We start from the raw sequence: 13,364 nt of genomic DNA, 5'->3' as shown, positions 1-13,364 counted from the left end.
TCTCCCTGGAGAGATATCTGGTGGTTGTCCACCCTCTGTGGTACCGGTACCACCGCAATATCAAGCACACACTTATGGCTTCTCTGGCTGTCTGGTTATTAGCTACAATATACGCAGCCATTGATTACAACGTCTTTAAATACCAAATCACATTTTCACTCGTCTTCTCAATCCTCTTTCTCATTCCCGCCCCCATTTTGGTGTTTTTGTATGTGGGCACCAGGAGGGCCCTGGCATCCACCATCGGAGTGTCAGACAGAGAAAAGAAGAGAATTCTGGGAGTGTTGGCCATGGTCCTGGCAATCTATTCTGTGTTGTTCCTTCCCTTCATTATTTCTTCTTTTTATCTTTTGTTTATACAAGAGAAGACACTTACTTCATACTGCCTGATGGCTATTGGACGGTCCATAGTCCGCATGAGCCCCCTCGTGGACCCCTTCCTGTACATCTTCATGAGAAAGAGTGTACGAGACACAATAGAGGCCTTCCCCTGCTGCCGGAGGCTACTATCTGCAGGACACAGCTGGAGCCAATCCAGTACTGATCAGGAAGATACAAGGGCTGACACCAGAGCCTCTGACAATATTACTGGTGTCTAAAATGCAAAGTTCTTCAACTGTCACTTTGTTGTCTTCAACAGACAAACTGTGCGAGTATTTAGCTGGGGTTGTTACTGCAGACAGATGGAGTACATTCAGGATCAAAACTGCAGCTATGTCAAGGCCTTGCTGACATGCTGTACATTGAATCTTGCATGTATGATGGAGAAATGGAGTGTGGGACAGATTTAAGATCACATACCTCTCAATCTCTTAAGGAAGCTGTCCTTTTCTCACAGCTTTCAAACCTGCATAAATTCATCATGAATCCTATGGACCTCAGGAAGTGGTCATGTATAGTCATGTACAGTACACTCATAGATACACATTTATGTATTTAAGTTCATTTCTTCTTTTCCTCTAAATCATCTCCTTATTATGTGTGACGCGGCTTTATTTTTGGTGTATGTAATGTGCTCGATACATTTCACTTAAAATTCAATTCTACAGAATCACTATTATCTGCATGCAAAATGATGACTTCATCAAGCAACGGGGCAGTTACAGTTAATCTTGCTTTGAAAAAAATATATAAAATGATTTGGCGGTCATGATTATCCTGAATTTGGTATGAATTTGTTCTACCCATTTTCATGAGGTACCTGAGTTCAGTCATATCAGTGGCCATTCACAGCAGGTTCTTTCTGTGACTGTGTGGCACTGAACATAGCTTAGCTCTTGGATTGGTAAAGCATCTAGACCCTTTGCCAGACATCCACTGGAAAATATTTAAAATGGCTGTGCAGCATGCACAGTACACCAAGCAAGCCTAGTCTCTCACTCAGCATGGTTCCAGCTCCTGCACCATAGTAATGATCAACAAATTAGTTTACCTGTGGGACATGGACATGGCAATTAGACTAAGGTTAGCAACAATCACCTTTTTTTTGTCTCGTGGTTAATCTGAAATTTTACATTACCATATTAGGCTATAATTTCCTGCATTCTGTAGATATGTGAACGTATGCCTCCAAAACACAGGGGTACTGACATTATATTGATTGAAAGGTACAAGAGGATATTTTTGTGAACAATGCTGCTTTTTATATTGTGTGTTCCTTTGCAGAAAATATTTACAATATGAAAAAACATTTTTCTCTGATTAAAAAAAATTACTTTTCACTTTTATCTTAATTATTTAATGGTTTATATTATGTGTTAATGAAGTATGTTTATTTCCTGTTTATCTTTCAAACTCAAAAAGGCCAAAAAAGTAGTATTATAAAATCAAACAATTGTATTTATGTTTGTAATTGCTGTTGAGCTGTTGGATCCCTGGTGTGTCTGTAATTGCCAGTGGAGTCACAGACTCTGCCACAAGAGGGCGGACACACTCTATGACCATACTGTTCATCCTAGGGGCCCGGGAAGGAAGCCTAGCTACTCCATGTTAGCTGGGATGAACTGCTGCAAATTATGGAGTCTATGCTACACCCAAAGTTAAACAAGCCAGATTTTGGATTGCTCATCCCTGTCCTCGCTCTCTGTTATTTAAATAGGCAAGTGATAAATTGCAAATCAGTGATAACTCAGTTTATGAATTGCAGTGATGTTGTGAATGCATGGATGAATATTCAGTAGGATCTGTGATTAATTAGCAAATACTCACTCACTTTAATTGGCTCTTAACACAACCAATATAATGTAGTTGCTAGCAAATTATTACTTACTTCCAAAACTAATAGTACAGCGTGGCATGTGTGTTTCAGCCTCACACTACAGTAATCTGTAATCCCCTTTGAGTTGCTGATCTTCTGCTTGCTACACATAATATTTTGATCTTTTGCGAGTTAAGTCTAAACCATGCAGATAGTGAGGAAAATAAAAAGATGGAGAAACAAATAACCAAATACTGAATAATAATTATCATTATTTGCACTGTTTTATATATATATGCTCAGATTACAGATCAACTGTAGTATCATACAAAATAGATCTAAATGACATGTATGATATATTCCAGGAGGTAAAAGCCAGTTTAAAAGGCGTGACTGACTGATCCACCGTAATGCACTTGGGTAAGGTGTTCCATGCAGAGAAAAAGCACTTTCTTTTGAAGTGAGTGGTAGGAATATTTGTGTCTTCCTGTGTCATATGGTTATGACAGAGAGAGATGACACAAATTATGGTGGTTTATACAGAAAAAGGAAATTAGAGTAGTCCAGTCTGAAGGAAATGAGTAAAGGCATGTATAATTTATTGATTTATATTTAAGGATTTAATAACGGCATCCTTAAATGCAATGAATGAAATGAATGAATGAAAAAAATTCATTTTGAATATTTGAAACCACATGCCATTTTACAATAAATCTGCAAATGATGTCTTAAATTGCTTGTTTTATAATTAGGGCTGTCAACGTTAACGCGTTGACGCTCGTTCGCGATTAATCGTTAATGTTTTAACGCAAATTAATCATTTTATCACGTTTGACCGCAACTTCCTTCCGTAATTCCAGCGCAGATATTTACCTGGCTGAATTACTGAAAGGCGTAGCAAACGCAGATGCGCTGAACGGCAAATTTCGTTTTAACCCTTTCGCATATAACTTATTTGTTATGGTATGTATGGTGTGTATGTATGTGTATGTATGTATGTATGGTGTGACCATACGCACGAAAGGGTTCAAACGAAATTTGCCGTTCAGCGCATCTGCGTTTGCCACGCCTTTTGACATTAAGTTGACAGGAAGTTGACATTAACATTAAAATTAGAACATTAACGCGTTAAAGTTTTGCGATTAATCGCGCGTTAACGTTGACAGCCCTATTTATAATTAAATAAATATAAATTAAATATAATTAAATTAATAAATTTCAAAGACTGACAGTCTAATCAAGTAGTTTTTCATATAATTCTTATTCTGCAACTCAAAAAGGAACACGTTACTAATTGGTAGGATTTTATCTTGTCTCAGTTGCCTCTGGTTAATCTGCTCCTCAATTTTGAGTTCTTCTTACATTGCATTACATTATTGTCATTTAGCAGATGCTCTTATCCAGAGCGACTTACATAAGTTACGATTTTCATGTTATTCACTCATACAGCTGGTTATTTACTGAGGCAATTCTGGGGTAAGTACCTTGCCGAAGGGTACAACAGCAGCACCCCTGTGGGGAATGGAACCTGCAAGAGCCCTGATCCTTACCACTCAGCAACCCCTCTATCAGTAAAGATAGAGGTACTTGTTTATGTACATACAGTACATTAATATGTCTTGTATATGAAGATTAAAGATTCATCTTGTGCAGTCAAATTTGGGTAAAGAGCTGACAATGGAGCACTGGAAAGTTTAAGAATGACGCTTGGGACCAAATGGGAAAGAATCATAGTAATCAAAGTAATCACAAACAAAATCTGGTATTCACAATTGCTAATTTCATCTTTCTATATTCACAGAACTGAACCTAATAATAAGATCAACCTGAAAATATCTTGGTAAATTGAAACCCGAGAAAAACATTCTGCTGAATCCCTCAATATTTCTAAGAAACATCTGAAGACACAGCTCTTTCACACTCACCTGATCACCTAAATCACTATCACCTAAAGCAATTTATTATGTGTTGAACTCTGTTTTCCATTAAAAAATGATTTAATGCACATGTGTCTCTGCCAGCTAGTTAGTCATGCAGCACGTCTACTGTTGTAACCCTATGTATGGCTTTCGCTTGTGTTGTACTCTGCCTCACTTGTAAGTAGCTTTAGATAAAAGCGTATTGCCAAATAAATGTAATGCAATGCAATGACACTAAATTGGCCACTAAAGACAATGCATTATGACTCAGGCTGATAAAATAGCTTGCTAACCTGTCATTGCCTACCCCTGCACCCCCCCCCCCCCCCCAACAGAAAACCTCAAAAAAAATCTCACCTCAGGTTTTCTGGTGGCTGTGACATGGTGGTCACCTCATTGTTGGTGCAAGTGGGAAAAGAAAGGGAGCCCTTCACTGGGTGGTTGGGGGTGGGGGGATGTGTTTTGCAGAGAAAGTCTTTTAGGGAATAGAGTGGTGGCCATATGCCACCATTCTCCCTCCTACTGGTGCTGGCCTAGTGTTAGGCTTTATGGGGTAGCTGGGGTGTGTATGGGTTTATTTATTCCAGAATATGGCAATGAACTGTCAATGACAATCAGACCAAACATGGGATTTACTGATATTCATCTTCATGGTGTCTCTGAGCACCTTCAATGATGTCAGTCAGACTCCAGGCTGTGTATGAACACTATTCACAATCTCATTTCACAACAGGACTTTGGAGTGACTGGGAAGGATGGACTAACCACATCTACTATGTGTATTTCTGTGAAAACAATATGGCACTTCTGTGTAGAGAGTGAAGGCCTGCTTACATGTCAATTTATGTTACGGCCCTGCTATGGGCCCAACATAAGAAGCCATCACAAAAAAGGCAAACAAGTCATTTGGCCAGTAGAAAACAAACAGAGAATTTATTAAACAAAATGATAAATAAGGGTATAAACTTATGGGCTTCCCTGAGTTGGAGGGTCAAGACGTGAGAGCTAGGCTAGGCTAGTCTAAATGTCTTGTGAACTCTTCCCTCTCTCCTGACTTTCACAAAACACAGTGTCTTCTGGACCGCTTCTACGCTTTCTATCTACAGTATGATAGACAGAAGCATCTCTCACATCTTGCAGGGAAGCCGAAACACAAAAAATAAAGACAATGAACTGGGGAGAAAAAACAACAAAACAAAAAGGTGAACTGCTTGCTGGGTTTTATTTTTGATTAGACAGGCTAAAATTAAAATAAAAACTTCAGATATGTCAAAAAGATGCAAAGAAAGCCCACAATACACCCGGGATGGATTGGATGTTTCAAAGAAGCAACAGTTAAGTGATGGTGGACCTTTTTCATGGATACTAGTACTACTTCATCATTGTATTTACAGTTCAGGTCTTCATCCTTTTATCATCATCATATGTTTGGAAATGTTTGGTAATGGAAAAGTTTGTTTCATTTTGCTCAATCCTAAATTACTTGGCGTTTTTTGTTAGTTGTTTTTTTTTTTTTTTGCATTTCCCCTCAATTTCACCCAGTTTTATTAGTTAACAGCTATGTTCATCACCACTGTAACAACTACAACTACTACCCGCATAAGAGCCATGCATGAGGCATGGGCAATTCTCCAATACACACGCAAGCCTATTGAGCCCATTTTTCATACTACATATCCTGCAGCGGACCAGGAGACAAATACTGTGAGAGGAGAGGCATCCATATCTGGGGTCTCCACCGGGAGAGGTTCTACAGGTTCAAGCTCCGAGGCTTGAACCTTGCATTGCAGTTTTCCAACAGTTTTCATCACTGGTTTTCTTAAAAGGACCACTTGTTCTTACAAAAAGGTTTTTTTTCATTATTATTTTTTATTTTGGCCTGACCTCAGCAAGGGGTCATTGAGATCTTGTTAATGCAACTGAATCAGGACCCAAAGTAAGAGTGGAAAAAGCTTTAACACACAGCACTTTACAAATAGCAAAGGTTTGTAACAGGTGTTTATGTCACAGAAGCTTGCCATCAAAAATGATTGTACTGCCACCTAGGGGTTACATGCTCACGAATCTAAAATGCAGATATAAAGGCAGACAGGATCTTTACGCTTGCAGTAAAGCTATCACATTCTTGAAAATCGGCAGTCAAATTATTCACTTACATTTTAAACTCTGCAACCATACGAAATAAGATGTAGTTACATCAGTAGCAGAGTTAAAACTACTGTGCAAATCCTGCAAATATTATGCTATTATGCTTATTATGTCTTGTCTCTTGCATAAGCCTTCATAGAAGCTTTTCTCTCTGTTGTTTACTGTTAGTGCAGTTCAGTTTTAAAGCTTGTGGAAAGGTAGGTGGTTTGTGGAGAGCAAAGAGTAATGGAACCGGAAGCAACCTTGTTGAGTTCCTTGTGAAGACTAAAATATTCAGAATGTGCTGAACCGCTAAAAGCAGATGTTCAGATTTCAGAACACAGAGGCCGATTTCAGTGGTCAGAACATTCGGTCGCCTGTTGTCAAATTAGGGTTGTGACCAGACTGAAGACGAATATAGATGTCAGCAATCCAGCAGAGCTTGTGTAATTGAATAACAAGATTTGAACATTACTGTCCATGCGATTTATAAAAATGTCACCACTAATTGTTTTCCAACATGAAATATTGGTTTATGATGACAAAGCATGTTGGTAGTAAGAGTAAGAAAATAAGCCAGTAAAAGTAACCAAATGCATTTACACCAGAATATATTTAAAAATGATTGTATAAGCAGGCACTTCTGAGGTATGAACCAGACATAAAAAGCATGCTCAAGGTGATTGTTAACATAATAGTGGGACAAACAATTGAGCAACTGAACAACATGTTTCTGGACACTAAAGAGCCTGTACATCACAGAAAACATGAATCTACATATGACAGTGATTCACAATTTAAGTTCAAAAAGAGAGAGAGAACAAAAGTAAAATCAACCTCTATACCATACAGAATGGAAATAAAGTTGGTGGACATGGAAGACTGCTCAAGCTAGAGTAACTTCACGCTACCTTGGCATACGCAAGAGCATTGTGGGAAGCAACCCTGAACGATTTCTGCAGAAAATCCTACTTCAAAGGAAATGTTCCATTGGCTGTTATTGGCTAAGTGTAATTCAGCCTAGACTAGCCACTTCCTCACCAACACCTGGCAAGTGGGATATCTGCTAGGTACAAGATATATGTAGGACTGAAAGAAACAAAAAGGGATGGAAAATACATTTCAAAAAACTTAAAAAGCACTGATTACAAAAGTTCAGTGATTGACTAAGTCATAATAGTAACATGATCAGAGATGAGATCAGAAAAATGTGGAGAAATCCAAGGGCAGTAAATCCCGGAATGGATACAGTTGATTAATCTGTGCAGAAAAATACAGCAGAGAAAAAGCCAAACATTTATTCCACATGCTGTGTAGCATAAACTGTGGTGCAATGGGGCAACTTTGGCTGTAGAATATTACAAGTTTGACATTATGAGTTATAAGTATCATGAGTTGCCTACTGTTTTGTAGATGGAGAGCAGATGAGGGAGGACTTGTGGAAGTGGAAGTGATGGAATGTTGGAAGTGATATGAATAGATCTTACTGAAAAAAAGTATATGGAAATGAGGGGTAATGAAACATGGATGAAACACCAACAATACCAACAAGCAAAAAGGTCTATGCATATCCATAACCGTAGCAGTTATTAGATATGATTTACCAAGTAATAATTTTATGTAAATAATGTAGTCTGCAAAATTTTATTATAGGGTATTAATGGGTCCTCATGTGAGTTTTTCAATATTTAATGTCACTTTTGCCCTTTGCCCTTAAAATATGTACTATATACCATACTTATATATACTTTCTCAGTATATTTAGTATTCCTATACTGGGCTACATTTCAGAACAGCCAAAGTGTGACATCACTATCTCAATATAATTGAATGTTTAAGTGCAGTTTGTCCAGAGTTTATGTGTAGTAGGCAGGACCTGGTAGAGCACTAGGACCCAGCAGACACCACCTGTAGTAGTATACTATTAGACTGGACTTTTTTGATATTTAGTATTACGTATTCATTGCATTTCAAACCAGCCAAGCCAACATTGAGGAATGAAGCCCCGATTACCGAATTTGTGTATGACTCCCCTTGTGCTTCAACGCACAGAATAGTAAGAACAGCCTTTTGAAACATACGTTGTTGAAGCGGCCTAAAGCCCATGGCACCTCTAGTTAAGGAGCCTGTGAACAGCCACTCAGCCACCAGTTTTTCCCAGAGTAGTTTTGTTTTTGTTTTTCTTTTATTTGATTTATGTTTCATTGTGATACTGTTGTATACTGTACATACTGTGATAATGTGTATACTGTTGGACACAGGTGCCCCGGGGGCAACTAGCTGTCAGGAGGGGGCACTCTAATTTATTTTTATTTCTTCTTGTTTTGTGAAGTTTGTCTTCTTGATTTAACCCATACTGTGCAATTGGCCATTGTGCAATAGGTTGTAGTGAAGGAACAGTTTGCTGTGAACTTTGATTGTGATGTGGCACTTTAATTTTATACCTTTATCACAGTCTGTTTATTGGCATGGTGACTATTAGCCTTTGTATGGACTATTGTCCTAATAGCCTTACAGCCTCCTGTCATTAACGCTGAATCTTTTTCAATTAATTTATTAACTCAACTACCTCATAGCCCCCTACATTTTAAGCCTGGTTGTGTGGCATGTTTTTAATACTTGTATAATCAATAAAGCCTCGTATGATTTTGTACATCAGCAGCCACTTGTATTCTTTCATTAGAATAGCTTGTGCGGGGCCAATTGCCTAACATCAGGGTTCTTCCCTCCCTTCATTAAGGAAGAGGTGTAGTCAACTACTGTAAGATCTTTTAAAGTTAAGCATAGTGAGGGTGGCACTAGCGCCTCCTGCAGGCCACATATGTACTTTTTGTGAACAGTAATTATGTGATTATGGGGGTTGTAATCAGTGTCAATCAAAATGGCTTCAGACAAGTGTGTTGACATTTAGGGAATGCGCAGATGGCCAAGAAGTCGATAAATTGGCAGAGGTGGAGGAGCACTTTGTTCCTCTGTAGACATATCTGGAAGAGTCACTGTCTGAGGTGGTACCTCAAAAAGGTCCTCAATTATTGATTGTATTTTTACATGTGTCACACATGTGTCTTTTTTGCATAATTGTAAGGTTGTTTTTAACAAAAGTCTGATGCAAGGAAACTCTATGCAGGTAGGTGGTCTGGGGGGACAATTTGATGCATTCCTATTTATATGTGCTTGGGACTTGATTCCAACTCCACTAATATGTCTAAAAATGTTTATAGGAATGTGTATGTATAATCCACATTCCTTTGAGTTCATGCACACCACCCCCACCTCTCACAGGCTTTCCAAACCAACTCAAACCTGCCCAAACCTATCCTGCTGCTCCCTCTTATGAGCAGCACCCCCACAGGTAACCCCAAGCACAGAAACACCCTCAAAGACAGCCTCCAGGTCACCATTTTCCTTCTGACCTGTTAGACTCCATTGGCCCCTAACAAGAACCCCAGCAACAGCAAGGATTTTGGACATTATAAAAGTTGTGGTGTCCTCCCCCACTCCAGTGCTGTACCAGTCTCTGTGGGGTGAACAGCTGAAGATACCAAACTCCATTTAGGTGCTTTGTCTTGGTTAGAACTGTTACTGTTGCTATTGTCTGTAGGGAAATGGGGGGTGCATATGCATCCTTGTCATATGTGTAATATGTGTGCATTGTAATTAGAATCCTGTTCTTCTGTTATTTGTGCCGAAACAAAGTGTTTTATTTCCTGAAGACAATGGGTTAACATCACAAATTGCGTGAAAGCATAGACTGTAGTTTTACTTATGTTCCATCTGTGTTTGCTGAGAGGGCTCCTGTTCCATTGAAACATCCAGGCAGCTGTAGTATTTAAGGCCATGCAGTATTACTCATGTTGTGAATTGTATTCACCTAATTTCTTGTTCCTCCCCATTTCCTCTCAGGAAACACACACACACACACACACACACACATACAATAAAGCCCTGAACTGCATGCCTGACTCCTATGTTCATACCGACATACCACTCTGACAACAACTTTGCCCTGAACCCAGCGAGTTAGAGAAACTACCCCCTCAGTTTCAGTGACACTTGAAATTCATGCCAATGTCAAGTTTTTAATAAGACTCCAGTTCTAAACTTTAATGCATGTCCTGATTTTGACCAAGAGTCGTGATGTGCTGAAACACAAGATAATGTCTGATATGTTGTTGCATTAATTCCTTCTACTGTCTACACCAAATTATTTTGGAATAAAAATCTAAGTTACTCCCCATGTGCTTTTCCCCATAAAACGTCCTCACTGTACACTTAAGAAAGACAAACCATCAGTCTAAGATCAGCAATTTTCAGGTATTTAGACATATTCTCCAGTTTCAAGATGACTGATATTATGTTGTACACAGTTTTGTTCAGATGTCTCCCTGAAATAATCAGAGACTTGTCATTTACTTTTAATGGATCAATTTATTCTGCCCAAGCAGTATCCAATTTCCCATTATTTTGTTCTACAGAACTGTGAAAAGTGCATTAGATTCAAAGAAAGTGTCCCTGCAAGTCAGTAGGAGAAAGCTTGTGGATGCTTTTAACAACTGCTTGGTAAATGTTAAAGGCTATTATGAGAGGAATCACTCACCTTTGATAATGTCTTATTCTCTGCAGCTACCATCCAGAAATTCAGCCTTGTTCATGTGTCACTTTACTGATTCTTCAAGGGGCAGGATGCATTTGGTAGACCTGTTAAAACATGAAACAAATCCCTGAAATGATTTTTAAAAAACCTGAAGTTTGGGTTTTGCTGCCGGATAGAGTATGAGATTCCACTGAGCGTGGAACATACATACCTGCACAATGGGCCATACAACCACACCGAGAGACAACATAAATGACCGAATGGTGTCCGGTTTGCTGGCATTTGTTTAAATTAAAAGAAAATTAAAAGGTTTGTCATTAGCAACCTAGCCGCTTGTGTGTACTAGCGGCTAGCTAACAAAATGTCACATTACAATTGTCAAAATAATGTCTCTTCATTGTAACATGCCACACATTGCCAACAAAAAGGAAAAAAAAATTAAATCACATTAAACACATCAATTAAACAGAGCAAGCACCAGACAAATTACCTATAGCAAATATCAGTCCCTCTGTTGTAGGGTACCCACAACTCCATCTTATGGATATAAAACAAAAGTTTTAAATTCTATTCAACAAACAAAATAAATCTCATCCATATATCTCATCCAATATAAATGCTATCGGACGTGTGTCATAGTTGTGGACGACCATCCTCTTAATATCGCTGTTAGAACTGGTGTCACATCATCAGACAGGAGAAATGTGCTCATCCTTCACAAACATGTGCCACAAAATCAGAGGCTTGAGCTGCATTGCCGTTAGATGGCTCAGCCTTGACAACAACAAGTGGTGCCTCAAGAATCACCTCTGTGATGTTATTTTTAATGATTTAACTAATCACTAAGATTAGATCATTCTGGATTCTGACCACCAAAGACCAAGAATGAATGCAAATGTGCAGCCCCTCATTATAGCTGTTGTAACAATGTGGTGTATTAGCTTGACATACAGTAACTGTCAGGATCAACTGACTCTTTTCATTTCCTCAAAAGGCCAGATGGCAGCTGGACTTCCAAATTTTTCTTTTTTTTTGTTGAATTGTTATCTTCCAGTCTTCATTTAGATCTAAAGTTGATCTATCTGAATACTTCTAAAGGTTTTGAGTGCTATCTGATTTTGGATGTGCGAGACAGTTTTATCATGTTTATGCAAAACAGCTGGTAGGCATCATGGCAAGTGGTTCTTGTCCAAACACTGATACTTGTAGAAAATAACATGAACAGAAAGCAGAAAGGCACTCACTCACCAGGGACCCTCTCAGCGTACGTATTTAGCACCATTCATTGGTAAAATGAGGTCAGTTGCTCTCTGCCAGGCCCTGGACTAAATACTTATTGACCCTGTAGCATGCCATGGCACAAAGCAGTAGCCTCATGGCTGAAGTCTGTAGCTGATCCTACATCTAGCCTGGTGCAGCCTGAACTATCTGCAGCTAAACGTCAGCAAGACGAAGGAGCTGGTTGTGGACTTCCGCAAGTATAAACCTGCTCGGCCCCCTGTCGCAATCCATGGTGTAGAAGTTGAAGTAGTCCACTCCTACAAATACCTTGGAGTGCACTTAGATGACAGGCTGGAGTGGACTATGAACACAGAGGCCCTTTACAAGAAGGGCCAAGGTCGGCTTTACTTCCTGCGGAGACTACGATCCTTCAACATCTGCAACAAGATGCTGCAGATGTTCTACCAGTCTGTGGTTTCCAGTGCCATCTTCTACGCGGTGGTGTGCTGGGGGTGTAGTCTGAAAGCTGGGGACACTAACAGACAGAACAAGCTCGTCAGGAAAGCCAGCTCTGTCATAGGTGGTGGAATTGAGCTGGACTTACTAGGGGCGCTGGCGGAGAGAATGATGCTTAACAAGCTGGTGAGCATCCTAAACAACACCTCCCATTCTCGCCATGACGGACTTGTGAAGATGAAGAGCACCTTCAGTGGCAGGCTGATTTCCCCAAAATGCTCCACTGAGAGGCACAGAAGGTCTTTTCTGTCTGCATCCATCAAACTATACAACTCCTCCCCTCTCCGCTGCAACATGGGATTGACTGGCACCTGATGCCCTGTGCTGCCCCCCCCCCCCCCCCCCCCCCCACACACACACACACACACACACACATAATCGTTGCACATGGGACAATAACTGCTCTCTAGCCATCTAGTCAGGATTTGCACTATACAGTTATCATTGTTTTGCATATTGTACAACAATAACTGTTTTCTACTGCACTTCATATTGTATAATAGCAATAACCTTACCCTTCTTTATTTTTCCTTCATAATTCATTTTATACTATGTATATAATCATAGCACATGCACGATAACTTGCATGATAACTCAGTGCATAATTGCACAAACTTCTTTCTATTTGTTGTATTTTATACCTCTTATTTATTTTATTCAATTTATTCTTTGTTGTTTTGATGTGTGCCGGACGGTGCAGTTGTGACCCTCAAATTTCCTTCGGGATTAATAAAGTATTTCTTATTCTTATTCTTATTATTCTTATGTGGCCAGGGTTTTTATCACTTTT

The sequence above is a fragment of the Megalops cyprinoides genome, chromosome 1 (assembly GCF_013368585.1).
Source record: "Megalops cyprinoides isolate fMegCyp1 chromosome 1, fMegCyp1.pri, whole genome shotgun sequence".
Classification (NCBI taxonomy): domain Eukaryota; kingdom Metazoa; phylum Chordata; class Actinopteri; order Elopiformes; family Megalopidae; genus Megalops; species Megalops cyprinoides.
Note: the sequence above shows the minus strand (reverse complement) of the source record.